Raw genomic sequence first — 26,532 nt, 5'->3', positions numbered from 1 at the left:
GGGTGCGTACTATTTTCTGCGCCTGGGGATCCCATAGGCGATAGCCCATCTCTCTTGACTCACCATAGCCAAGGAATATGCATTTAATGCTCTTTCGATCCAATATACTCCTCTTGTCCTTGGGCACATGGCAAAATGCCTCACATCCAAAGACACGGAGATGCGCATAAGAGGGTGGCTTACCAGCCCAAACTTCCTCTGCAACCTGGAAATCCAATCCACTGGAAGGCGATCGGTTTATGACATGCACTGCCGTGCTAACTGCCTCAGCCCAAAAACTCTGGGTAGGCTTGCATGGCTAAGCATAGAGCGCACATGCTCCTGAATAGTCCTGTTCATGCGCTCAGCCAAACCATTCTGGGGTGGGGTGTAAGGGGCGGTCAACTGACGCTTAATACCCCTGTCATCACAAAACTGCTCAAAAGCATGCGAGACATATTCTCCCCCATTGTCAGTCCTAAGGCATTTCAGCCTATACCCAATCTGGTTCTCAACAAGAGCAAGCCAACGCTGAAAGACTGCCAAGACATCAGACTTTTGCTTTATGGGATAAGCCCACACTTTCCTAGAAAAATCATCAATGAAGGTAACAAAGTACTTCGCGCCACCCATAGACATGCAAGGCATAGGCCCACAAACATCGGAATGCACCAATCCCAAGGGCTCACTCATGCGTGGCCTACCCGATTTCTTATACGTAGACCTAGTCTGCTTACCATAAAGACAATGATCACACGAGTCAAAACATGCATAATCCAAAGGCGGAAGATACTGCAAACCAGATAACATTTTCATTCCCTTCAAAGACATGTGCCCTAAACGAGCATGCCAAAGTGATACATGTGGGATAGAACCCACTGCCAAAACATGGTCAACTGAGGACCCAGATACAACAAGAGGATAGAGGCTTCCAGTCTTGGTGCCTCTAGCAAGCACAAGTCTGCCACAAGTAATCTTCCAGGCAGAATCCCCAAAACATACATGAAATCCTGCATCATCTAGCTGTCCTACAGACATAAGACTACGCATATGCGTAGGTACATGATGTACATCCCTAAGCAAAAATGAACTGCCAGTGGAAAAATACAACTGAATATCACCCATGCCCACAATGTCAAGAGACCTGTCGTCTCCGAGTTTGACTGAACCAGATATAGTGCGGTAAGAGTGGAACCACTCACGGTAAGGCGTCACATGGAAGGATGCTCCTGAATCCAATAACCAGCACTGTGCATACATACTAGATGTCTCAGTCAAGTGTGAAGCATCAGAAGAACTAGCTGCAAGTATAAACTCATCACCACCATCGGACTCCTCAGTCTACATGACATTAATTTCCTCAATCTTGACGCTGGACTTCACAGGTACTATGCTGCGATCAGAGGACTTGTCCTGCACTTTGTCTTTCCCCTTATCCTTGCGCTTCTCATTGCGCAAGTCATGACATTGTGGTCTGGTATGGCCCTTTTTCCCACAATGATGACAAGTGACATTTGCATTGCGCCCACGCAACTTACTATGCGACTTGCCACGAGATTTAGACCGACCCTTCTGTGAGTCACGGCCATGGTTATTACCACGATCATTCCTATCATTCCTGCCTCTAACTGTCAAAGCATGACTACCATGAGAGGCATCCAAGTTTTTGCGATTCACCTCTTCCTGAAGAAGAGCACTCTCAACATCTGCCAATTTTAGAGTAGCACTAGAGGCACAAAGAGCAGTGCGGAATACATCCCATGACTCATTCAGAGTTCCAATCAAGAAAAGAGGAGTTACTTCCTTTCCAAAGGTGATATCCTGCGAAGTCAGGCTCTTCAATATAGCATGGAACTGGCTCAAGTGAGCAGACATAGTCGCATTATCCTTCATGCGCAGATCCATAAGCTGCTTCAACCAGTACATCTGACTCCTCGGACTTTTCTTATCATAAAGATTCTTAATCTTATTCCATAGATCCCATGCACTCTGTGCTTCCTCAAATACATTATAATGTACTTGTTCAGTGAGAGACAATACAATCATGGACTTGCATAGCTCATCAAGTTCAAGCCAGTCGTCATTGTCCATAGTTTCAGGCTGCTCCCCACTCAACAGAAGTGGCTTAATCTGAGATTTCTGCACCAAACCCTGCCAAATTTGACTGTTCCAATAAGAGTAGTTGGTACCATCCAACTTTGTAATGTTAAAGATGGCACTATCATGCAAAGATGATGCCATTATGCAGGCTGGAAATGCCCAAACAGTCCAAAACTGCTTGCTGTTTTACTGCAGAAACGGCCCAAAAATGACCAAAACGGGGTCCAAAGGGCGAGCAAAGTGTGCCAAGAGTTGCTGCCCACTTAGTACTAGGTGCGGTACACCAAATCAGGATATTTCAGCATGAAAAGTACACCTCAGTCCACCAATAACTGCTTGCTGTAATAAATTGCAGGTATGCAATCTAGAGAGCAAACTGTCCCAAAATGGGATCCAATGTCAAGCAAACAATGCTAGGTCCAAAGCCGGCATGAAACGGACATAAGCAAGGCCAATGACAATGAAAAGAACATGAGCTCAACACGGAAGCATGTCAAAATAACATCTACCAGTGAAAGGCACACCCCCAGGCACTCTAGGCAAAGTGTTCCTGTAACTGCCAAAACCTGACACAAATAGGTGTCTGCTCAAAGAGAAAGATCCAAATATGAGACTCAGCTCATAAGCATCCTGTGAACCAAGAGTACATCAATGCATATCCATAAAGATTGGAGTATGATCCCAAAGTCTCAATGCGTATGTAGCTGCTCAAGACATAAACTGCTCCAAATACATGTAAGTGCTCCAATAGCATGCAACTGTCAAAGGTCAAGAAAGCATGTAAAATGCTCTCACTAGCACAAAAGGCGTACAAAGCGAGCTGAGAAGCTCAAACAACCCAAGAGAAAGCACCAGTGATAAGTGACCCTATCAATGCATCAAACGCATCCAAGAGAGCATGACATACATGAAGCACCGGTCGTATTAACCATGAAGCAATACATAAGCCCAAATAAGCTCTCGGTCAACTCAATGACATCCAAATAGCAACCAAGATCAATGATCAAGTAATCTGGGAATGCTCAAATGCATCCAAATCCAAGCTCTAAACGTCGGTATGGCATACACGAACCAAATAGCATATGGCACGAACCAAAGCATGTAATGCAAAAGCCTAACTGTCAAGCAGAGACATGAGGCATAGGCGGTCCACGAGCATGCCAAGTCGGTCCAAATGCCAGTGAAGATGGAACTAATGCAAAGCTCAAAAGCATCCCATAATCTCATACATATGCTCCAAGTCGTCCCCAAATGTCTGAGACATCATGCCAAAGCTCAAAGCACACATCCGGTATCGGTAGGTAAGTGCCAAAGCATGTAAAGTACCTTCAGCCCACTGTTATTCCAGCATGTATTTACTATTCTAAACAGTAGATTTCAGCCTCGAATTCAAGCCAAAAGCATGGTCAAACCAAATGCATACAACCCCAATACATCCGGGTAGGAAGTAGACCACATACGGGCATCAAATAGCTCCAATGGAATGAGGCATAAGCAACAAATGTCAGTGTCAGGGGTGCTGCCCTGTTTCCAGCACTGTTATGCAGTGAATGACAGTTTCAAAACTGAGAATGATCAGATCCCAACCTCAATGTCAAGCCAAAGCATCAAAATGACATCCAAAAATGGCTCAAATGTCCTCCAAATAGGCCAGTGATGAGTGCTATTGAGTGTTGAAATGACTTGTTTTTTGGCTGATTTTTGTTGTTTTTGAGAGCTGAATGGTTGATTTTTTTTGGGATGATTGGTTGGTTTAGAAGTGGTTTGAGAGTGTTTTGGATGATAATGATTGTGTTTTGGAAGATCATGATGTTTGTTGATGGTTCTGTGATATTCTGATAGGTTCTGATAGGTTCTGTATACCTTCTGTTTTGTTCTGTTTTGTTCTGATTATCTTCTGTAAGGAGGGATGGAGTATTGATTGATGAAGAATGAGATATTGTGAAAGCTTAGTGAATGGTTTGTGAGAGTTTGAAATGGTTTGAGAATGAGTGATGTGGTTTTGATGACCTTCTGTAACCTTCTGTAGGTCTTCTGTAGAGCTTCTGCTTCTGTTCTGTTCTATACTGTAGCTGTTCTGTAGACTGTTATGTATGCTTCTGTAAGTGTTTTGTGGAATGTATATGTGACTTTGGGGAAAGTTTTCTAGCCTTGGAAAGAGGTGAATACAAGTGCAAAAGAGCTGAAAGAAGTGGAAGAAGAAGCTGCTGAAGACTCAAGTGAAGACTAGAGTGAAGTGACAGTAGTGAGCTGTGAAGAGACACTGTAGTGGCTCTGGTGACCCTTCATATCAGACATACCTCTTGGGAGGGGTATCCACGACCTAAGAGTGATTTTTGAGAGTGATTTTTGAGAGATTTTAGTGAGGATATGATGTATTATTGATGGAGAGAGAGAGAAAGAGTCAGAGATAGCCAATTCTACTCAAACAGAGTGATTATATATGAGAGATTGAGAGAGAAGACTATGAAGATATTGAAGATGGATAATATGTGATGTATTTCCATTCAAAGATGGTGTACTTCTTTGCTTTCTTTGTTCCATTGATGGATTTTATGAGGATGTTGAAGAATATGGTTGATTCTATTAAAAACCGTGGGAGATTTACATGATGCTGCATGAAGATTTGTTGTGCCTGGTGTTCTTTTCTTCATTATGATCCTATGAAACATGATAAACAAGCTTGTTGATGTTACAAGATAGATTTTCTTGCAAGAGAATTCCCTTTTCCTTGGTGTTCCTCTCGGGGCTCCATGTTTTTGGTGCGCAGCCGGGGAAACTTGCCATCAACAAGCACCAAAAGAGGCTGAAAATGAAGGAATTGGCATTGCCAAGAAGAGAAGAATTCAATGGATGTTTGTAAAGTTCCTTCTTCAACTGAAGAGTTGGAATTCCTCATAATCAAAGCCACTTTCCACAAGAAGTTCATCCCACAATGGCGGAAACACATCACCATCATGATGCATGCTCTATGTGGTGGACAGTTTCCTCTTCCTATTGAAGCAGCAGAAACTTGCATCTTGGTGGCAAACTGTTTGGGAACAAACTGAAGAACAGAAACAGAGAGAATGATCATCCATGGAAGATTTGGCATTCATTGAGAAGTTTCCAGACAACATCAAGTGGGAGATTGTGAAGAAGCTTCAGGAGTCTTGGTCTGTAGAGGTTCACAGGGACAAGAAGGAAAAGAGTTGGAATTTGTTCGTGGATGCTCAACAGCAAGATACATGGGATGCTTGGTGTACTGATAATCTTCTGTTGGTTCAATTAGCAACCCACTGGAAGTTGGTAGACAGAGTGTTTTTCACAACATACACTGTTGAAACCATCAGAAGCTGGCATTACTATGATGATGGCACCACCACAATGCTCAGACGTATGCATTTTGACACCTTCAGAACCGAATACCTTCCTCTGTGCAATGGCATGAAAGCAGAATTTAGGGACGTTGAGAGGAAAGAAGTATAAGAAATGTTGGCAAGAGAGTCCTCTAGAGACTGAAGCCTTCTGTTAACCCTCTGTGGAGCACTAACAACATAGTGGAGTCAACCCCCTGATGAATGACGCAATAAAAAGGCAAGCGTTGGAACGAGTCCAGAGGTACGTGAGAAGAGAGAAAGCAAGAATCAGAGCCGAGAGTGAGCTCGCAGCAGAAGCTGCCTTTGACGCCCTTGCGGAACTCTTTACAGAAGTCCCAATGGCACATCAAGCCCTTCCTCCTCCTGCTGGAGGTCCACTTCCAAGCCAGATCCGTCCTGGAAATATTGATGACAGGCTAGCGAATGTAGTCCCATTGCCAGTTTTTAAGGGAGAGTACAATGAAGACCCCGATCTTCATGTAGCAGAGTTTATGGTAGCGTGTGTGGCTAACAATGCCAGAACCCCTGAGCATTGGTTGGCAATATTCCCCGCCACTTTCAAGGGCGCGGCGTTTCAGTGGTATGAGAGACAAGCAGCAGGAACTTTTGGCACATGGGACGACCTGAAGTTGGCCTTCCTCACTAAATTCAGGCGTGAAGGTTTTGAAGAGTGGATGAGAGAGGAATTTATGAACATAAGTCAGTCCTCTGGAGAAAGAGTAGAAGCCTATGTCTCACGAATGGAATCCATCCTAAAGAGATGGACTAACCATAATCTAGATGATGGCATTCAAAAGGGGGTATTTCTCAGAGGATTACAACCAGAAGTCCGTAAGTTTGTGGAGCTACAAAGACCAGCCACCCTGCAAGCTGCAACAGAAGGTGCAAGACTGTACGATGAAGTGGAAGCTAGATTAGCAATGAATACAGGAAGAGGAGTCCTACCTCCTCTGGTGCCAGGAATGATGTACCCACCAAATGTAGTCCCAGGGACTGTTCCCTACCCCTACCAACAGATGCCCTCGGTATCACAGTACAGTGCACCAAATTTACAGTGGCCACAATCCATGCCTCAAATGATGGCTCAACCACAACAACAATGGTCCCAACCAATTTCCTCAATGCCAAATCAGTAGCAACAGTGGAATCCTACCAACTGGAGCCAACAGCCAACAGTTCAAACAGGAGCATTGAATCAGAACCAGAACAAAGACCCCTCTGTACCGGCTCAACCCGTTTATGCAGTGATTACAGAGACTCCTCAAAACCCTCCTGCCAGTACGTCCGGAGGAGAAAGCTTGAAGGATTATTTATCCAACTCAGTTGCAAACATTAAGAAGGAGTTGATGGATGTGATTACAGAACAACTACAGACGTTGAAAGTGAATACCGCTAGCATATCCAACGTTGCAGGAGCAGGAAGAGATGTGATGCGGTCAAATACTTGGTGTGGTAAGTGTCATCAAGCAGGCCATTTAGCCACTGAATGTACACGGAAACCAACCATCCCTGGAGCCTTCTGTTCCTACTGTTTGCGGAAGAATCATACAGAGGACATTTGCTCTCTGAAGGAGATGCATGATAGGAGAAGAAAGGAAGAAGACGCAAGATTTAACTTGCTGGAATCCAAAATGACAACACAGGATATTGGACCCAAGCCTAGAGAGTTTGGTCCTAATTTCTGACCCAGAAGATTTCCTTCTCAAAGTTACAGAGGAAGACAGTCTGGCGGTGGTCAGAGATCAGAAGTGGAGTGTTACAGATGCGGAGAAAAGGGCCACATCTCACCAAATTGTCCAAATCCTCGAAGATCAGTGGATTACAAGCCCTTATGCAGTCGATGCAAAGGAGAAGGCCACACTGCAAAAGACTGTCCAAGCCCAGCCCCAGTGAAAAACAGTGCTACTGATAGTCCAGCCAAGGCCCAAGAGCCTACCTCCAATTTGGTGGAATTGGAAGTTGCTGCCATCACGCGTACAAAGCAGAAGGAACCACCTATCCAGAAAGAAAATAACCCTCCTGCCAAAACAGTGAAGTTCAATCTTCCACCAGAAGAACAGAACAGAACAGAGCCTAACAGTAATGTACAGAGTCCTACAATGCCACAGAGAGTTACAGAGACAGTTACAGAGACAGGACTAGAGGTCCAGGATACAGAAGAGGAGGAAGTGCCACAAGTGGCAGAAGAAGTTCCTGTAATTCCTCTGATGGAAGGAAGAGGGAAAATGAAAATGGGTGTTGCCCCATTCCCTAATGCGTTAGAGAAGCCAGTGGATCCTATTAAGGAATACGATCTGGTCAGAGATCTAGATACCTTTAAACCAAACCTCACATTCCGACAATTATTGATGTTGTCTCCCAGTTGCCGAAAAAGGTTCAAAAGTATACTGACAAAAAGACGTGGTTTAAGGATTGCTCCCTCAACAGCAACAAAGTCCAACAAGGCTCCAGAACCTGTAAAAGAAGTGGATGTGGCTAATGCTTTCCTAGATCCGGGTACTCCAGAGACTGGCGCGTGGATAGAAGGCTGCTTCATTGCAAATGCACTGATTGATGGAGGCTCATCAGTGAACATTATGACGGATGTGACGATGAAGGATCTAGGCCTACAAGGTGTGCAACCCACCCAATGGCTCATCAGACTGGCGGATCAGAGTAGAATCAAGCCTTTGGGCATTCTTCCATATGTGAAGACTACAGTGGCTGGAAAAGATTATTGGTTGACCTATTTGGTGGTGAAGCCAAACTCTTATGGTACATCCTATCCTTTGTTACTGGGCAGACCATGGCTTTTTGAAGCTCGAGCAAGGACGGATTGGTTTAACGGAACTTTGACCTTGGGTAGAGGACCCAACAAAGTGGTGCTGAAACTGTATGGTTCTCAAAAAGGACATGGATCCACCTCCTTGGAATTATCTTCTGACTCCCCTAATGAGGTTGCGGATGGAACATCAGCAGATGAAGATGCTGTCAAACAGATACTTCCCAAGAAAACAGTGGCACATTCCTTAACAGTGGATACTGTAAGCCGAATTCCAAAAGAGGCTAAGCCATTATCAATGGGTGAATACTTTCTGCCTGAACCAGGAATGACTTCTGAAATCACTTCTGACAGTGAGATAGAAGCATGGATGTACTGCTCTCCCTGTTACATGGTCACAGCAGAAGCAGAAGCAGAGACAGAGGCAGGAGAGGAAACAGAGAATCTGTTCTTCTGTTACAGAGCTCCTACAGAGACAGAAGCAGAGACAGAAGCAGAAGCAGAGACAGAAGCAGACGCAGAGACAAAGACAGAAGAGGATGAATATGATATGGACGAAGAAGGTGATGAAAGTGAGCCAGAAGAGTCTATCCCACCTGAAGAGGATACATTTGAGGAAGAAGTTCCAGAAGCATCAGAAGCCGATGAGCTCATGCTATGGGACAGAATGATGATGGTACCATTTGGTCTGGTAAATGGATCTTCTCATATGCAAAACCTTTATAAGAAATGGATTAAGAAGAGCAAGCCGTCTTTTAGCAATGGCTCATGCCGTCCTAACCTATCCTTGCCAAAGAAAGATGATGATGATGCACCGTGCCAACAAGCACCAATCCAACTAACCCAACAAGCATCAGAGGGTCCCTGTTATGTGACATTCCTGGATGTATCATCAGAAGATGAGTCTTCAAGCCAAGAGGTAATTACTCTTGAAACCAAACCCGAAACAGCTTTAATCCCTTTCCAATATCTTAAAGAGCAACCTAAGTCCCCACCAAAAGAAGAAATTGGTTCTAGTGGGACATCAGAAGAGGATACCATTCCCTTGAAGGAGTCGGATCTCTACCCAGAAGCAGTCTGCGGGACCTTCATCCGTGAAGTAGAAGGTGAAAGGAAGTTAACCTTTGTGGATGCTGAAGGCACTGAACGCCACTTGAAGGTGGGTAGCAGTCTCCCAGAAGAGGAGTTGTCAACCTTGTACAACTTGTTGAAAGAAAATTTGGACGTGTTTGCGTGGTCCTACAAAGACCTAAAGGGGATTGATCCCACAATATGTCAACATCATATTGACTTGGAGCCTGATGCCAAGCCAGTACGGCAACGACAAAGGCGAATGAACCCGAATTATTCCACATTGGTGAAAGCGGAGCTGCTGAAGCTTCTAGAAGCCGAGTTCATCTATCCAGTGGCAAATAGTGAATGGGTTTCACCCATCGTGGTTGTACCCAAGAAGAATGGCAAATTGCGAATATGTGTGGATTTTTGAAAGCTTAATTCCAAGACAAAGAAGGATCACTTTCCTATCCCTTTCACAGACCAACTGTTGGACACAGTGGCAGGACATGAGCTTTATTCCCTTCTGGATGGATTCAGTGGATACAACCAAGTCCAAATCGCAGAAGAAGACCAATCCAAAACAACCTTCACCATAGAATGGGGGACCTACACTTGCCGAGTGATGCCATTTGGGCTCTGCAATGCCCCTGCTACTTTCCAACGAGTCATGATGGCTGCATTTCAAAATCATCTGCACGACTTCATTGAGGTATATTTGGATGACTTTTGTGTCTATAGTTTGATCCGTGAACATTGGGAGCACCTGGAGCAATGCTTTGACCGATGCCGGGAGTATGGGATTTCCCTCAACCCTGACAAATGCATCTTTGGGGTTTCTTCTGGAGTTCTGTTGGGCCACATTGTCTCTGCACAAGGGATATCAACAGACCCTGCAAAGATCGAAAAGATTGCAGCTCTGGCAGCACCCACCAACCTCAAACAGTTGAGGGGATTCCTAGGCCATGTGGGTTACTACAGAAGGTTCATAGCCCATTTTGCGACAAAGGCAACCTCCTTGCACAAGCTCCTGAGGAAAGATGCAGAGTTTACTTGGACAGAAGAATGTGACAAAGCCTTCCACACTCTGAAGCAGTGTCTGATAGAGGCACCCATTCTGCAACCTCCTGATTGGACGAAAGAGTTCCACGTACACACTGATGCATCAATTGAAGGCTTAGGTGCTGTCCTCTGCCAAAAGGGCTCCTCAAAGTTGGATCAACCGATCTATTACGCAAGCTGAAAAGTCACTGATAGGGAACGGAACTATACAGTGACCGAGCTGGAGTGCTTGGCAATGGTGTTTACCCTAGAGAAGTTTCGCCATTACCTCCTATCTACCCACTTTAAATTTTATGTGGATCATGAGGCCCTGTCCTTCTTGATGAACAAAGCAGATGTGAAAGGACGAATGATGAGATGGTTCCTTCTATTCCAGGAGTTCGACTTTGAGGTGATTACTAAGCCTGGTCGTTCCCATGTTCTGGCTGATCATCTGTCGTGTATCCCACAAACTGCAGACGAGGAGCAGGATGATCCAGACCTCCCTGATGCTTCCTTATTCTTGGTAGAAACTGTCACTCCCTAGTATGCAGACATTGCCAATCTGTTGGCAACCCAACAGTACCCTCCTGGTATTTCTAGTCGGGCAAGGAAGAAGCTCATGCTAGAATCAGCCCCCTACACCCTGCTAGGCGGTGCACTGTACAAGAAAGGCAAAGATGAAGTGCTCAGAAGATGTGTTGCAGGAGACGAGATTGGGATTATTTTGAAGGCTTGCCACGACGAGCCATGTGGAGGTCACTTTGCAGGAGAAGCTACAGCTAGGAAGGCTCTGCTAGCAAGATATTGGTGGCCTACCATCCACAAAGATTCCTATGATTATTGTAAAAGATGTGATGCTTGTCAAAGAATGGGGAAACCCACGAGGACAAGTGCCATGCCATTGCAACCTATCCTTCCTTTGAAGCCGTTTGAGAAGTGGGGCATTGACTTCGTAGGTCCAATCGACCCTCCTACCAGAAGGAAACAGAACCGATACATCCTCGTATGTACAGATTATGTCACAAAGTGGTGTGAAGCTAAATCCCTAAAGCGTGACGATGGTAACAGCGTGGCCCTGTTCATGTACGAGAATATCATCACCCGTTTTGGCAGTCCCTTAGAGTTGGTAAGTGATAGAGGCACGCATTTCCTCAACAAAGTCATGGAAGAGTTGACAGAGTTGTATAAGATCCGCCATCGCAAGTCCACTCCTTATTACCCTAGAGCCAACGGCCAAGTCGAAGTCACCAATCGCATCCTCTGCTCAATTCTGACAAGAACAATTGCTGCACATCGTCGTGATTGGGACGATCGACTTACAGAGGCCCTCTGGGCATACAGAACCTCCCATAAAGCAGCAACGGGACAGACACCTTTCCAGCTGGTGTATGGAACAGAAGCTGTTTTTCCTATTGAACTGGAACTACCCTCTTTGAGAGTGGCGATCAAAGAGCGTTTGGGGGATGACGATTCACTGCAACGCCGTCTCCTGCATTTGGAATGTTTGGACGAAATTCGCAGGATGGCTTTACAGTGCATGGAAGCCACGCAAGCTCGACGTAAGGCTTACCATGACAGCTTCATCAAGCACAAGGAGTTCAAAGAAGGTGATTTGGTCCTAGCCTATGATTCACGATTTGGCAAGTTTCCTGGCAAGCTCCAACAGCGGTGGATGGGCCCCTATAAGGTACTTGCAGTCAACCCTAATGGTTCTGTCCAAGTGCAGACCGTTGATGCCTCTGATGATCCCTTTCTGATCAATGGATATCGCCTGAAGAAGTACTTCCCTCCTTGGGGATCTTGACAATTACGGACACTTGATCCTTCCCCTCGTTGGCACGGCACTGTACTTCTTATGATGCTACTTTTGATAGCCGTTCTTCAATCACTTCTGATGAAGAGGGTGCAACCCTCTGTCCCCTCCAAACCCCCTTCCAGTCTTGATTTCTTATCCTCTATTTTCCACCAGCGACAGTACAGAGGTTGGTCTTGACACATGGTTTTTCTACCATTCCCTTGCTCAATTTGCAAAAAAAAAAAAAAACAAAAAACAAAACAAAACATATCGGTCATGGGAGAAAAGGACTTAGATCCCTGTCATGCCGACCTATCCTTCGAGAAAAGGTGGAAACACCCTCGGGAATAGGGGAAAATAAGAAAAAGAAAAAGAAAACCAAGGAAGAAAAAGAAAAAGAAAAAAAACAAACAAACAAATCTGTTATGAGAGAAAAGGAAGCAATTCCCTGTCATAGCAGGCCTCGTTCCAAGAAAAGGTGATACACACCCTTGGGCGAGAAGCTGGCTGTGGAAAAGGTGGTAACACCCAGCAGTCCAGAAAGTGGATTCATTAATTGATATTCCTAGGATCCAATTCCGAAGCTGCCTCCCTTGGTATGCTGTGTCCTGGGTCTCTCTGTAAAGTGACTACCTGTCCTCTAGCAGACAACATGTTCCTATCCAACACAATGTTCGATTTGATGGCTACCTCCCTGGGTACGCCTCTTCAACAACTAATGACGCGATCTTCATCGATAAACAATCGAGTGATTTGAGCTTTCATCCTAACCGGATGGGGAAGTGAGTATGGTTGCCCTCTGTATCTATCAACAACGAGTGAGACAGAGGGTGGGGCGAGAGACCAGTTTTTTCCCTTCAAATCAAATGAGATAAGAGAAGTGTTAATGAAGTGTTGCACACACGGGATGGGCCTCTCAATGCACAAAGCACAATTTGTTTCTGTGCACTGCACCATAAGGCTCCCTGGCCTTCATTCTCGCACCGTATGCCGGCATAGGGCGGGATGCACCATTGCACCATCAAATGCGCACAAGGCATACAACCTTTGCACAAGTGACTGTGAGGATTACATCAATGGGTTTCAGGAAAAGGCTGCCCTCCTGTATCTATCCACAGAGCGTGAGACAGAGGGTGGGTTGAGTGTGACTGGAGTTTCTTCAATCAATTACCGAGAGGCGAGATTGAGGGACGTTACGACACTTGGAGTCAAGTATGTTCCCGTTTCCCTATGCACCCACGGGATGGGTCTTTACCGTTATCACAAGACACAGCACCCTGTTCTGTACACTGCACTGTAAGGCTCCCTTGCCTTCCTCCTTGCACTTATGCCAGATGGGTTGGATGCACTAATGCACCATCAACTGTGCACCCTGGCATACCCCTTCTGCACCATTCCCCCTTGTCGATTCCTCAACCGGGCATGAGATATGGGGTTCCATCATTCTTCCTTGAGTGATATTAGTCATGGGGCGAGTGACTGTTCTTTCATTTCATTTGAGTGACTGTGAGTTGAGTGTAGTATTCCTCATCATCGACGAATTTCCTGTGATTCCTTCCATCAGCTACCTTCCTGGGTGCTGTGGCGTGGTCCCTGCCATGACGGATGTGTGCGTTGTAAAGATGCCTTGGTCCCTCCAGCGCCGACAACAACACTGGACGTGCCATCGATACTCAACCTTGATTCTTGACGAAATGGGCCAAGTTCTTCTAACCCTACACTTTGGTTTTTTCGTGCCGGTCATGTTTTAAGTGTGGGGAAGTTAGTGGATGGTCTGTGGCGTGGTCCTAGGTCCCTAATGCTCGGTTAACCCTATCCGTTAAGGTCTTAAGTGTGGGGACGCGTCCCTGCGCGTCTACATTGCATACCCTTCTGCATATGCCTCAACTTGTTCATGCATATATGCCATGCCTTGCTTTTACCCTAATGGGATCCCTTCCCACCCACCCGGTTATGTTCCACCCACCCTTGGGGCTATTTCCTTGCAGTTTTCCTTCATTCCCTGATTTTGAGGTCCTGCCATGTGAATGCATCCTACGTTCACCAAAGTCCCAATCCAACCTTATAGCCCTGTTCCTCCCATTGAACTGATCCATTTTCCTTTTTACCTACCCCTGTTCCGGTGCACAGTTTTTGAGTTATTAATTTTTGAAGCATTTTGTACAATTTAGCCGGTTTTCCATGTGAACGCGCTTTTCTTGCTTCGAAACCGTGATCTGACGTCATAGCCCTAACAACCGCTTTTCCCCTAACATTTTTCCTTTTTATTCCGCATCATTCCGCTACATGGTTTTTCCATTATTAATTTTCCGGGTTTTTAAGACTTTTTCGTGTGTATTTTTGACATTTTTCCATGTGAACCTGCCCTATTTGCATCGGAATTCCAATTTGATTTGACAGCCGTGTCTCCTGTGCCTTCCCCTACCTTTTTCCTTTTTCCTCCACCCTTTTTCGACTTCCGGATTTTTACTTATTAAATTTTAAATGACTTTTCGGGAGTATTTTTGGAGTTTTTCACATGTGAACCCCTCCTATTCCCACCGGAACTGCAGTTTAACGTGATAACCCTGTGCCAATCCTTTCTGTGGATATTTTTCCTTCTTACTGCATGTCATTCCGGTGAATGGTTTGTTCGATATTAATTTCCGATCCCATTTTCGGGTTTGTTTTTTGGGTTTTTCCCATGTGAACGCGTCTTACCTTAGTCGGAATTCTGTTTCAACGTGATACGATTGTCGAGCACATCTTTCTGCACAGTTTTCCTTTTTTCTGCACTTCCTTTCGATTTCACGGATCTTTCGATATTAATTTTTAAATTGCGTTTTTGGTTCTTTTTTGTGTTTTTTGCACGTGACCGCCCTTTACCCCTCCCGGAACCCCCGTCCCGTATTTTCCTTGTTTTCCCCCTGTCGTCCTGCCCACTTTTTGTTTTTACGCTATTTCGTTTTGACGTCCGGATTGGGAGTTATTCATTTTTCTTTCTTTTTACGTTTTTTCTCACGCCCGTTTTGCGTGTGAACGTGCCTTTTTCGATTTTACGAAGCTCCACGCGCCTCGGTCGTGTCCGCGTAACCCGTACCGTCTTCCTCGCGCCATTTCAATCCCGTCACGGCAAATTTTTTTACCCCGCCCCGCGCACGAGCGCGGGACAGGGTTACGCACCTTTGTCCCCATCCCATGGCCCCCCCATGGGCCTTCCATCCCTTACCCCCACCTGCCCATCCCATGGCCCCCCCCATGGGCACCCACCCTTTCCCCCCACCCCTTCCCCCCCCTAACTGCCCCCCATGGGCACCCACCCTTTCCCCCCACCCCTTCCCCCCCCCCAACTGCCACCCCTTCCCCACCCGCCCGTGCATTTCTTTCTCTCTTTCTTTCTTTCTTTCTCTCTTTCTTTCTTTCTTCTCCAGCGGGCTCCCTCCTCCATCGTCGCCCCTCCCTGCGACCACCTTCTCCTCCACCCTCCCTCCCCAGCGGGCTCCCTCCTCCCTCGCTTCCCACCTCCCTCCTCCACCGTCGCCCCTCCCTGCGACCACCTTCTCCTCCACCCTCCCTCCCCAGCGGACTCCCTCCTCCACAGCGCCCCTCCCCGCCCGCAGCTCCCTCCTCCACCGTCGCCCCTCCCTGCGACCACCTTCTCCTCCACCCTCCCTCCCCAGCGGACTCCGTCCTCCACAGCGCCCCTCCCCGCCCGCAGCTTCCTCCTCCACAGCGCCCCGCCAGCGTTCTTCTCCCTCCCCGCGACTCCTCCCCCTCTACCACCTCCTCCTTCTCCTTCCCTTCCTCCACCGCCTCCTCCCCCTCTACCACCTCCTCCCACCCTCTCACCTGCCCAAGTTAGCAACTAACCTTAGATTAGTTAACACTAACCTCACTGTGATTAATTACTAACCTAGCTTTAGTTAACCTTAACTAACTTAGGTTAAAAATTAACTTAACTAGACTTAGGTTACAAACTAACTTAACTAGGGTTAGGTTAACCTTAACCTAACTGTGGTTAGTCAACTAACCTACCTCAGGTTAGTCTTTCCCCCACTAACTAACCCTAGGTTAGTTAGTCTCTCCTAGGTTAGTTAGAACTTACCTAGACTAACTTAACTAACCTAGACTGACCCCAGACTAACCTAATTGACTTAGTCCACCCTAGACTAACCCAGACTAACCTAATCAACCTTGACTAACCTGACTAGACTTAGGTAGACTAACCTGACTTAATTGACTTATGTGATTAATGTGATTTAGGTGACTTAATTAATCACTACCTTAATTTTTCCATTAAAAAATTTCAAAAAAAAATTTAAAAATTCCTTTTGCTTTTTGTCAATTTTTGGAAATTTGTCTGCTGGAAATTGCCTACCCTATAATTTTTGAAAATTCCACATTTCCTAAATTTAACCCTAAAATTGCCCAAAAATATAGAAAATTCATTTAAAAAATTCTAAAAATATTCTAAAAAATTCCCCTTACCTCCCTTGCTCATTTTCCATTTATTCAACCATAACTAATCACAATTAAAAATTAAAAAAATATTAAAAAATATAAAACTAAAATAAAAAACCAACACAAACCAAATCAACACATCTGCTAAGGTGTTGTCATTGTTGTTTCACCAGTGTTCTTTACTTTTCCTTTACTGGATTCACTTCTTTTGGGAGACTCTTCCGTGCGCATTCCTGCATTACATACACACCCCTTCCAGGTATTTATTTTATGTGTTTTATTTATTTTTTTATTTTCTCCTTAATCACAAATTAATTGTTAAAATGAACCCTTTAATTCACCCACAGTTTCCACGCGCCTTCGCGCTAAACACACATATTTTTTTAAATTAAAATCAACCAGCCGTTCACTTAGCACGCGCTACGTGCGCTACAGAGGCACTTTAAATTTTTAATTAAAAAAGAACCAGCCGTCACATGAGCACGGGCTGGCAAAAAAGAGCTCCACATCACCTTAAATTATAATTAATGAATTGCATTTAGAGACCCAGTCGGGAATCGAAGTCCGAGAATCGAATAACTGCACCGCTTAACCTAATAATTGGTAATTTAATTTATAATAAGGAACCGCCATTTTCTTGTTAAGGTTTATCACCTAATAAAAATTCACCCATTTTTATTAATTAATTAAAATCAACCCTTCATTAAATTAATTCCCCCTCACTGCACTTAATTCCCCTTTTTAATGAAGTGTTTCGTGGGATGGGTATACGCAGTCATTAGTGTTATTTTCCATGGTCCCGTCTTGGTTCTATCACAGATATCGTATTGATATGTGTCGGATATGGTATGGTTTTGGTTTCATGTCTCAGTTACGGTTAAGGGTACGGTATGCAGTTTTTTTTTCTTTTATTGCCTGATACGGGGTTTAAGGTGTTTGTCTGATGCATCGCATGAAGCTTTCGGTCGCATTTGTCTCGAGGTCATGTCAAATTTTTTCTAGGATGTGGTTTGCTTGGGGTTAGTAGGTCAGGTCACGTTTTATTGGTAATTCTCTTATCCTTGGTTTTTGTCTGTTGCTTTGCAGGCATTCTCTTTGATTGTCTGTGTTTGTGGTGTGTGTGTAACCATCTGAATGGCGCCTTCTCATGCTCCTCCCCCTATCCAGTACGTCCCATTAGTTAGTAGGGATTACTCGTCCCTACTTACTTTTGAGCCCCTCATGAGGGCGGGACTTGCTGCTTTTGTGGCCACTCCTTTTCCATTACTTCCAGAGGATCCGTCCGTATGTGATGAGTTCCTGGCCTCTTACAGCAAGAAGACAGGAGTAGTCCAAGGAATGTCTATGACATTGACGTCTCGAGGCTTAGGGAAGGCTCTATCTTTACCCTCCAAAGGAGAACCTTTTGTGACCACTCGTCAGCTCTTCTCTAATGAAGAGATTCTCAAGCTGTTGTAGAAGCAGACAAGGGAAGTCCTTGATGTTAAGAAAGTGATAAACTCTTCAGGAGTTTCGTTTTCTATGATTACTGATCCCGTATGGAAGACGATGTGTCAGTTCCTTCAGGACAGGTTCATGCCTGCCAAAACGCCATCCCACTATTTGTCCAAAGAGCTTTTCACAGCTTCCAGGATGGTGTTGAAAGGAGTTGCTATTGATTGGAGCACATACCTCCTTACTAAAATGGATCAACATTTTGTTAAAGTCACGAGGGGTAATGTTACCAATGTTACCTATGGATCATATTTGTCTGCCTTCTTGACCTATTCAGGTTTACAGAAGACTGTGCCTCCACATCCTCCATCAGATTCAGTACCTCCTCCTCCACCTTCAGAAGAGTTAGCACCTATTGACATTGAGGATGATGATTCTCCGCCTCCCCTGGTCATACAACGTAAACGCTTGAAGAGGGTAGCGGATAAAGCCCCTGCTGTACTTCCCTCAGTGCCTATCCCTGCTACTTCTGGCAGTGAACTCCCTGGGTATCTCACTTGCAATAATCTGTTCCGAGCACATAGAGAAGGATCCTTGGAGATCTCAGTTCCCTCCCTGAACAGTCTCGTCTCAGGAGATGCCATTCCTTTCCTCTGCAAGGATATTCAAAGTTCCATTGAGTTGTCAATGACAGCCTGTGTTCAACAGCTGTACGCATCTTTCTATGAGGAGCTTATGCAATCCAAAGATCAGTTGCATAAGGCAACATCTGAGTTAGCTTCTGCTAAGGATACCCTAGCAGATCTATTTAAGCAAATGGAACAGCAAACCCAACTGGTTGCCATCCAAAGTGATGAGATTTCTTCATTGAAGACCCAGTTACTAGAGGCTCACTCCCAAGTTACTAGCCTTTCAGAAGAGAAGGAGAGGATGTCCAGAGAAGCGAAAGAATTCCAAGCTATTTTAGATGACAAGCTTTCAGCTTTACAGACTGCTAATGACACAGTGGCCATCCAAGCCTCCCAAATCCAGCAGTTGCAAGATCAGCTTGCAAAGTCCCGCTCTGTTCCTCCAAGCCCTCCTGTTCCATTAATTCCTTCTCTTTCACAGCAGGACTTGGCTGCCTTACAGAGACAGGCTACTTTGTGCCCTCTATTCCAAGACAAAGTGGAAAGATTGCAGTCCAGAATGGACTTGTTATGGTCTACCTTTGAACAGTTTCAGGACTTTGTCTTACCAGACCATTCTTTCTTTGTCCACTACCACTTACAAAAGTTGGTCTTCTATATGAAGCTTTCCACGATGGATTTACCTTTTCCAGAGGATGGCTGGAGTGGGGCTTGATCTGCTGAGTTGTTGACAGAGGTAGTCAGAATGGTCTTTGAAGATTCTGTCACGCCAGACACCATGTTGATGTCATACATGTATCTCCGAGGAGATTTGTTAATTCCAGATGAGGTAGATATGGCATGGTATGTGGGGGATGTGGTCTTACAGGCTGTTCTATATGTCAATCATTTGGAGTTGCGCATAGCTGATATGTTTCAAAGTTATTCCTCCAAAGTAGCTGATTGTCAGGATAATTCGTGGCATCCCATGATTGATTCGGTGGTCCTCAATCAAAGACAAAACACAGCTCCTACCTTTGCCCAGAGTACTAACCAACTGAGGATGGATCTCTTAACCTATCTTTCCAAACATAATCCATTTGATGCTACCTTCTTTGATGCCTATCATAGACGATCTCTCTTAGGACCTTCTGCTCCTACCCTCCTCTATTACCAACAAATGGCTCACCGCTATGCTATATATATTTCCCTTTGTCAAACTAATTCCACAGTAATTTTACCACTTCTTTTCCAACCTTCCAATTTCCCTCAAATTCCTATTTTCACTTACTGTTCCTTTATTGAGGATAGGGTATTTTCCCCTTCTCCACCCTGTCCTTCACCCCTCATAAATGTACCCTCCACATTTCCTATTTATCAGTTAACACCGTTCCTTAGTGATTCCTTACAAATTTCTGCTACTCCTTCTTTAACCTTTTCTTCCTTTTATGATTTTTCTTATCCTTCCCTACATCCACTTTCCCTTATTCCATTACCCTCTCCTAACACTTCCATATCTCAACCACCTCAGTTGGTTAGTGACTGTGATGGTTTTGATACTCAGATTTCCAGAAGAAGGGGATGGAGTTCAGATGATTGACTTACAGGACCACAGATTAATTGGCCAGTAATTCCAGGGGAATGGACAGCTTCCAGTCAAGCTTATCAAAACTATGTTCATTTTGCCCAACAATATTCACAGTCTGCAGATCCCTCAGTGAGATTGACTGCTCACTTTGCTTGGTACCTGGCGTATATGCATAGGCACTCTCATACTGATTCAAAGCCTATTCCAAAGTTGTGCATGAATGTCAATGTTAGCATTGATTCTCAGCAGCTGGAGATACTGTATTTTCATGCCCTCTGTTTACCTAGCAGATACTTGGTCCTGTTGGAAAGGATGTGCTGTCTCCAATTTTTCCAAAATCCTCCTAAAAACTTTGTAGATGAATCCTTATCTATGGATCGATTTAGACAACATCAATCTTTTAAGAGGGATCATCTTCATTGATACCTTTCCAATGTATGGTGGAAGCTTTTAATAAACAACTCTCTTTTTGAAGAAGTCATTCAGATGGTTGTGTTGTGTATTAGTGTTTGTGTTGTGAGTTCATTTATGTCAAACGAACGTGGTGGTTTCCTATTGGATTTCGTATACGAGCTATGTTTTGGAGATTTGTCGAGATGGGGTCGTGGTTGGAGAGTTGAAGCTGATGCTGAAGAAGAAGAAGCAAACTCTTATATCCTTTACAAATTTGTGGTGATTTTTAGTTTGATAAGAGGTGTTAATTTTAAAAGAGTTTTCCTTTCTTTGTATTTTTATATCAGAAACAGGTTATAAGATGGGGTCGTGGTGGATGGATTCTTTGTGAAAAGATATTGAAGATCAAAGTTGAGCTTTTTCTTGAACTTGTATTCCCTTTTTCCTGGGTCGCAAGGACGCTTCCTTATTAAGTGTGGGGATATGTTGAGTGTTGAAATGACTTGTTTTTTGGCTGATTTTTGTTGTTTTTGAGAGCTGAATGGTTGATTTTTTTTGGGATGATTGGTTGGTTTAGAAGTGGTTTGAGAGTGTTTTGGATGATAATGATTGTGTTTTGGAAGATCATGATGTTTGTTGATGGTTCTGTGATATTCTGATAGGTTCTGATAGGTTCTGTATACCTTCTGTTTTGTTCTGTTTTGGTCTGTTTTGTTCTGATTATCTTCTGTAAGGAGGGATGGAGTATTGATTGATGAAGAATGAGATATTGTGAAAGCTTAGTGAATGGTTTGTGAGAGTTTGAAATGGTTTGAGAATGAGTGATGTGGTTTTGATGACCTTCTGTAACCTTCTGTAGGTCTTCTGTAGAGCTTCTGCTTCTGTTCTGCTTCTGTTCTGTTCTGTACTGTAGCTGTTCTGTAGACTGTTCTGTATGCTTCTGTAAGTGTTTTGTGGAATGTATATGTGACTTTGGGGAAAGTTTTCTAGCCTTGGAAAGAGGTGAATACAAGTGCAAAAGAGCTGAAAGAAGTGGAAGAAGAAGCTGCTGAAGACTCAAGTGAAGACTAGAGTGAAGTGACAGTAGTGAGCTGTGAAGAGACACTGTAGTGGCTCTGGTGACCCTTCATATCAGACATACCTCTTGGGAGGGGTATCCACGACCTAAGAGTGATTTTTGAGAGTGATTTTTGAGAGATTGTAATGAGGATATGATGTATTATTGATGGAGAGAGAGAGAAAGAGTCAGAGATAGCCAATTCTACTCAAACAGAGTGATTATATATGAGAGATTGAGAGAGAAGACTATGAAGATATTGAAGATTAATAATATGTGATGTATTTCCATTCAAAGATGGTGTACTTCTTTGCTTTCTTTGTTCCATTGATGGATTTTATGAGGATGTTGAAGAATATGGTTGATTCTATTAAAAAACGTGGGAGATTTACATGATGCTGCATGAAGATTTGTTGTGCCTGGTATTCTTTTCTTCATTATGATCCTATGAAACATGATAAACAAGCTTGTTGATGTTACAAGATAGATTTTCTTGCAAGAGAATTCCCTTTTCCTTGGTGTTCCTCTCGGGGCTCCAAGTGCTCCATGAGCAACAAAGCATTCAGTTGTAAAACGTGGAGGTCAAAGTCTGAAAATGGGCGCCATATTGAGCGTGTTGAGGCTTGGAGTGTTGCTGCCAATCACGTGGCTGAATGTTGAGTGTGGGGGGGCTCAATGATGGCCCAAGGTAGGCACATACCAAGCCATGAAGGCCCAATGCAAAGGGGAGGGAAGATATGAGCTATGGAGCTCAAGAAGAGTGGCTGCCCTTTGTTCCTGCCCTGTTTCAAACTGAGAATACACTCAAATGCTTGCAAATGCTGAAGCAATACCTCAAGGGCAAGGCCCAGATGAAGCTCAAGAAGGCTAGGATGGAGCTCGGGAAGCTACGGAGAGTCGGGAGCTCGAGAGGTCGGCTATGGCTGCCGGGATGGAGACCCAATGCATGAAGCGAGTTGATGTGAAGGTCGGGAAGCACCGAGTCGAGCTCGAGCAAGAGAATGCCAAGCTCTGATACCAGTTGAAAGGTGAGAAGGATCGAAGCTTGCACGTGAGCTATGGCGGGAGAGCAAGAGCAAGAAAGAGAGAGACAAGAAATGGGAACTCCAACAGTCACAATGTGTGACCGGGCCTTCCTTTATTTACTAGTCACTAAAATGAATGTAAAGAATAAAGTGACGTGATGGGCGCCCGCCACCTGCAGTGTGCAGTGGCGGGTACTATCAGTGTAGTAATACACGGGGCGGCACAGCGGAGGCGCCTTTACCCCAACATAGGAAACAAGAGCCAACAAAGAAGGAAGAAAAATACTAACGCAAAGGTCACTCTTAAGACTGAGGGTGTGATAACGCTAGTGACTGGCAAGAAGGTCATGGATGCAGAGGCAAAAACTACCACTCCAAAGATGGCAGAGAAGGGGAGTGCAAACATAGGGCAGCATCCGCACCCTAGGTGCCAACTTGAGGCAATAGCCAAAGTCAAGGAGTGGGTAAAAGAAGCCCATGAGCACTTCAAGGATGTTGAGCCAATCTTACAGGGTGAGATCAAGGATCTCTCTAGTGTAAGCATGTCAATCTCACTTGCACAACCAAGGTTGAGAGATGCACCCATGCCATAGGCAGTGCCACGTAGGCCAAGTTTAGATGCCACAACATCCGATCAGTCAAGACCACTGGCTAAGGAGCACAAGCCTCAGAGAGAGGCAAACAACCAGCAATCTCCTCACAACATTAGTGACCACCCCTATGACCCTGAGTTTAGGAGACTTGCTCACAAATAGCACCCCACACTATGGCACGAGTTGAAACACTAGGTAGAAGAATCGATGGAGCATGCTACCACTGATTTGCACGATCATGATGTAGTCACGTAGATGCCCAACTTGACACTGCAATCAGTGCCAAAGTCTCTACACGTTAATGACTTTTGGGAAGGCACTAAGACACACGCAATTTTGCCTATCCTAGCCCTAGGAGATGTAACACGTAAGGGAATCGTAGATACCGAGGCGGGAGTGAGTGTGTTGAGACATAGTGTGCTCCATGCTTGGGGAAACTCGCTTGTCGAAACCGCTAGGTTCAACATCACTCTAGCTAAGGGAATGAAAGTAAGGCCATTTGGAGTCTTAAAGAATTGGCCAATAAAGATCGCGGGTGTCCAGTTCTCTATTGAAGGATGGATTTTAGGCCCCGGAACATGCCTAAAAATAGGAGAAAAATATGGAAATGCGGGGGAAAATGCTCAACCACGAAGGCGGCAGCTCGAGCGAGCACGATTTTAAGCGTCAAGTACTTGACGGGCGCCCGTACGACACTCCGAGAATTTTCATAATTTTTTCGTGTGCCCATGCCAGTCAGTGAAGCTGCAGGCCTGTCCGGAATGTTGAGACGAGCTCACAGAAATTTTCAGAACGCAATTCGGAGTTCGCACGCGAGAGTTGGCCCGAAACCGGCCGGGGTGCCCAAGAGGGGGCCCAAAATTGAAATTTTAAAAGGTGCAAGTGGGGGGGGGGTGACCTTTGGCACCCCCCCACAAAAAAAATCGTGGATATGGAGGGGGGGCGGCGGCTGAAAACAGCCGCCGAAAAAAACGCGACCCCCCCCCCCCCCCCCGCCCCAATCGATTGCAGGGCTTACAAAGAAGCCAATGTACTGAACCTCCAGGCCTGGTAAAAGCATCATGCCGATCAAATCGCCGGTCTCCGCTCCCGCAATGGTGGACTGGTTGGAGAGAGAGAAAACCAGTCTTTCTCTCTCCTCTCTCTCTCTCCTCTTAGCCCCCGTTCGTGCTTGAAGGAATAGGATGGAGATGGACGGCCGGATGGATGCCGATTCTTGACGGGCTGAAAGAGCAATGCAAAACCGTTGTAGATTGCTGATTCCAAGCAGAATTCATGGCTGGAAATCAATCGTGGGACGTGCCAAATTTAATGAAAAAACCCGCAAGACACGGTAATAATTGTTTTTACAAAGAAAATGGTCTTTTGATGCAAATTTGGTTGATAAAAATGTGTTCATATGGATTGAGTTTTGAGTATGTCGTGCTTTGAGTTGGTTTCTAGCTGTTCATCATTTAAAAATCTAGAAAGCATGTGTGGGATAGCAGAAAATAGGGAACCGAGACACGAAAAACCATAAAAATGAAGGAAAACAAGGGTTTTGGGCATATAAATGGGGAAAACCGTCGATACACATCAACTAATCTTTCAATTTTGTTGCAAATGAACTAAGGGCCACAGCCCACAAACTGGTTTTCATTTTCAGCAATTTAAAAAATACAAGAAAATGAAGAAAATGGGGAAAAATGATAAAAAAACCATGAAAAATAGGGGAAAAATACATTTGGGGCTACGAAAAACATAGAAAACTAGGATTTATGTTTGTTGATGTATAGCAAGGCTGGGGCATGAAGTTATGCTTCAGTTCAGCCTTGTTTATATGTTGTAGTGTGTGTTTCCTTCCTTTTTCCACATAAAATGATAAGGAAACCCTAAAAAGAAATGAATATAATGATGCACTATCAACGGGGAAGGGTAGAGTTGTGGAAAAAATGGTTAAATGCCGCTGAGCATGAGGAATAATTTGCTGATTTTATATGCATCGCATCTAGGACGGAATAATAATGATAAAAACTAAAACTTAGTAGCACGAAGATCACTTCGGTGCTAGGTGTTGCAACGAAGCACAAAGCGGTTAGAAAGAAAAGCATGAAAGAGATGGTTTGCACTTGCACGCTGCTGGTTTTTAAAATGTTTGAGCACTAGGCATCCACCTCTTTGCATGATCATTTAGAGGAAATTAAAAGTATCAGAGTTAGCTCCTGGATATGCATAGCAATTGTTTTCAGTAGGCCTGTGACCCACCGTTGAGAGTGTGAGGTTCCTATGCTGTAGGCTAGTCGTGGGATCATAAATGGGAAGTCAAGTAAGGACAATGGTACATTCCTGGATACGTTTATTTGGTACCTTGAGTGACGTTTGTGCGAAATGTCTAAATGTTGAGCGGCGCATCGAGGGGCCAATCCCCAAGGTGTAGGAGAGTCGCAGAGGGTTGACGGCATTCAGCCGTAGGAGGAACCCCATGTGCATGTGATTCGAGCCTTTTGGCTATGTGAAAGGGACTCCCTCTGAGGAGGAATATTGGGTTAGGATTAGTTGGACTACAACGTATTACAAACGCAATGTTTAGGAAGGCAGAGATTTTGATAGACGCTCCTGGCCGCGAGGCCGAGGGGTTGTCTTGCGCATAGTGACGAGGTCCGGCTAGTGCATGAGCCAGTGCCGGCCCGTTTTTAGGTCCATCAGTGGTGCGTCTGCCGGGAGCTGCTTAAAAGTGGCGGTTCTCGAATCCTGGTTGTTTAAGGACCAACTAGGAGTTTATGCCAAAGGATACTGAGATTGATCCGTTATTTATTGATAAGCATCGTCTAGCAGAAATCCAAAAGCAAGAAAGAGACGAAAGAGCTAGGCGACGTGCTGAAATTTTTAGGAGATATTCCCCTAAGCGTAGCGGTGCTGAACCCTTACGAGGGAGTGGATCTAGTGGTCTTAGGACCCCAAGCAGTAAGTTAGGAGAAGGTGGAAGCTCTAGTGCTCCCCTTCCTTCTATAAGCCATTCCACGTCAAGTACGGGAGGTGTAACCCCACCGTCCCCTATTCCTAGTGCAAATCCAATCCGCGTCATGGCGCAGCCTATTGCAATTCCAGCAGGAACGACGGATTTGCCGGCTCTAGGTTACCCGCTACCCATTTTTAATGGGCTAGTTGAGGAAGATGCAGAACTTCACATTAGGGAGTTTCAAAAGCTGATGTTTAACTGTCGCATTCAAGAGGAAGGACATTTGATGATGTTCTTCAATATGACTCTCAAAGGAAGAGCCGCTATATGGTATCATGGTTTAAAAGCCGGAACTATATTGAACA

This window comes from Lygodium microphyllum, chromosome 13 (assembly GCF_053477565.2).
Source record: "Lygodium microphyllum isolate KBCC chromosome 13, Lygodium_microphyllum_v1.1.10, whole genome shotgun sequence".
NCBI lineage: Eukaryota > Viridiplantae > Streptophyta > Polypodiopsida > Schizaeales > Lygodiaceae > Lygodium > Lygodium microphyllum.
This window is presented reverse-complemented; position numbering follows the sequence as displayed.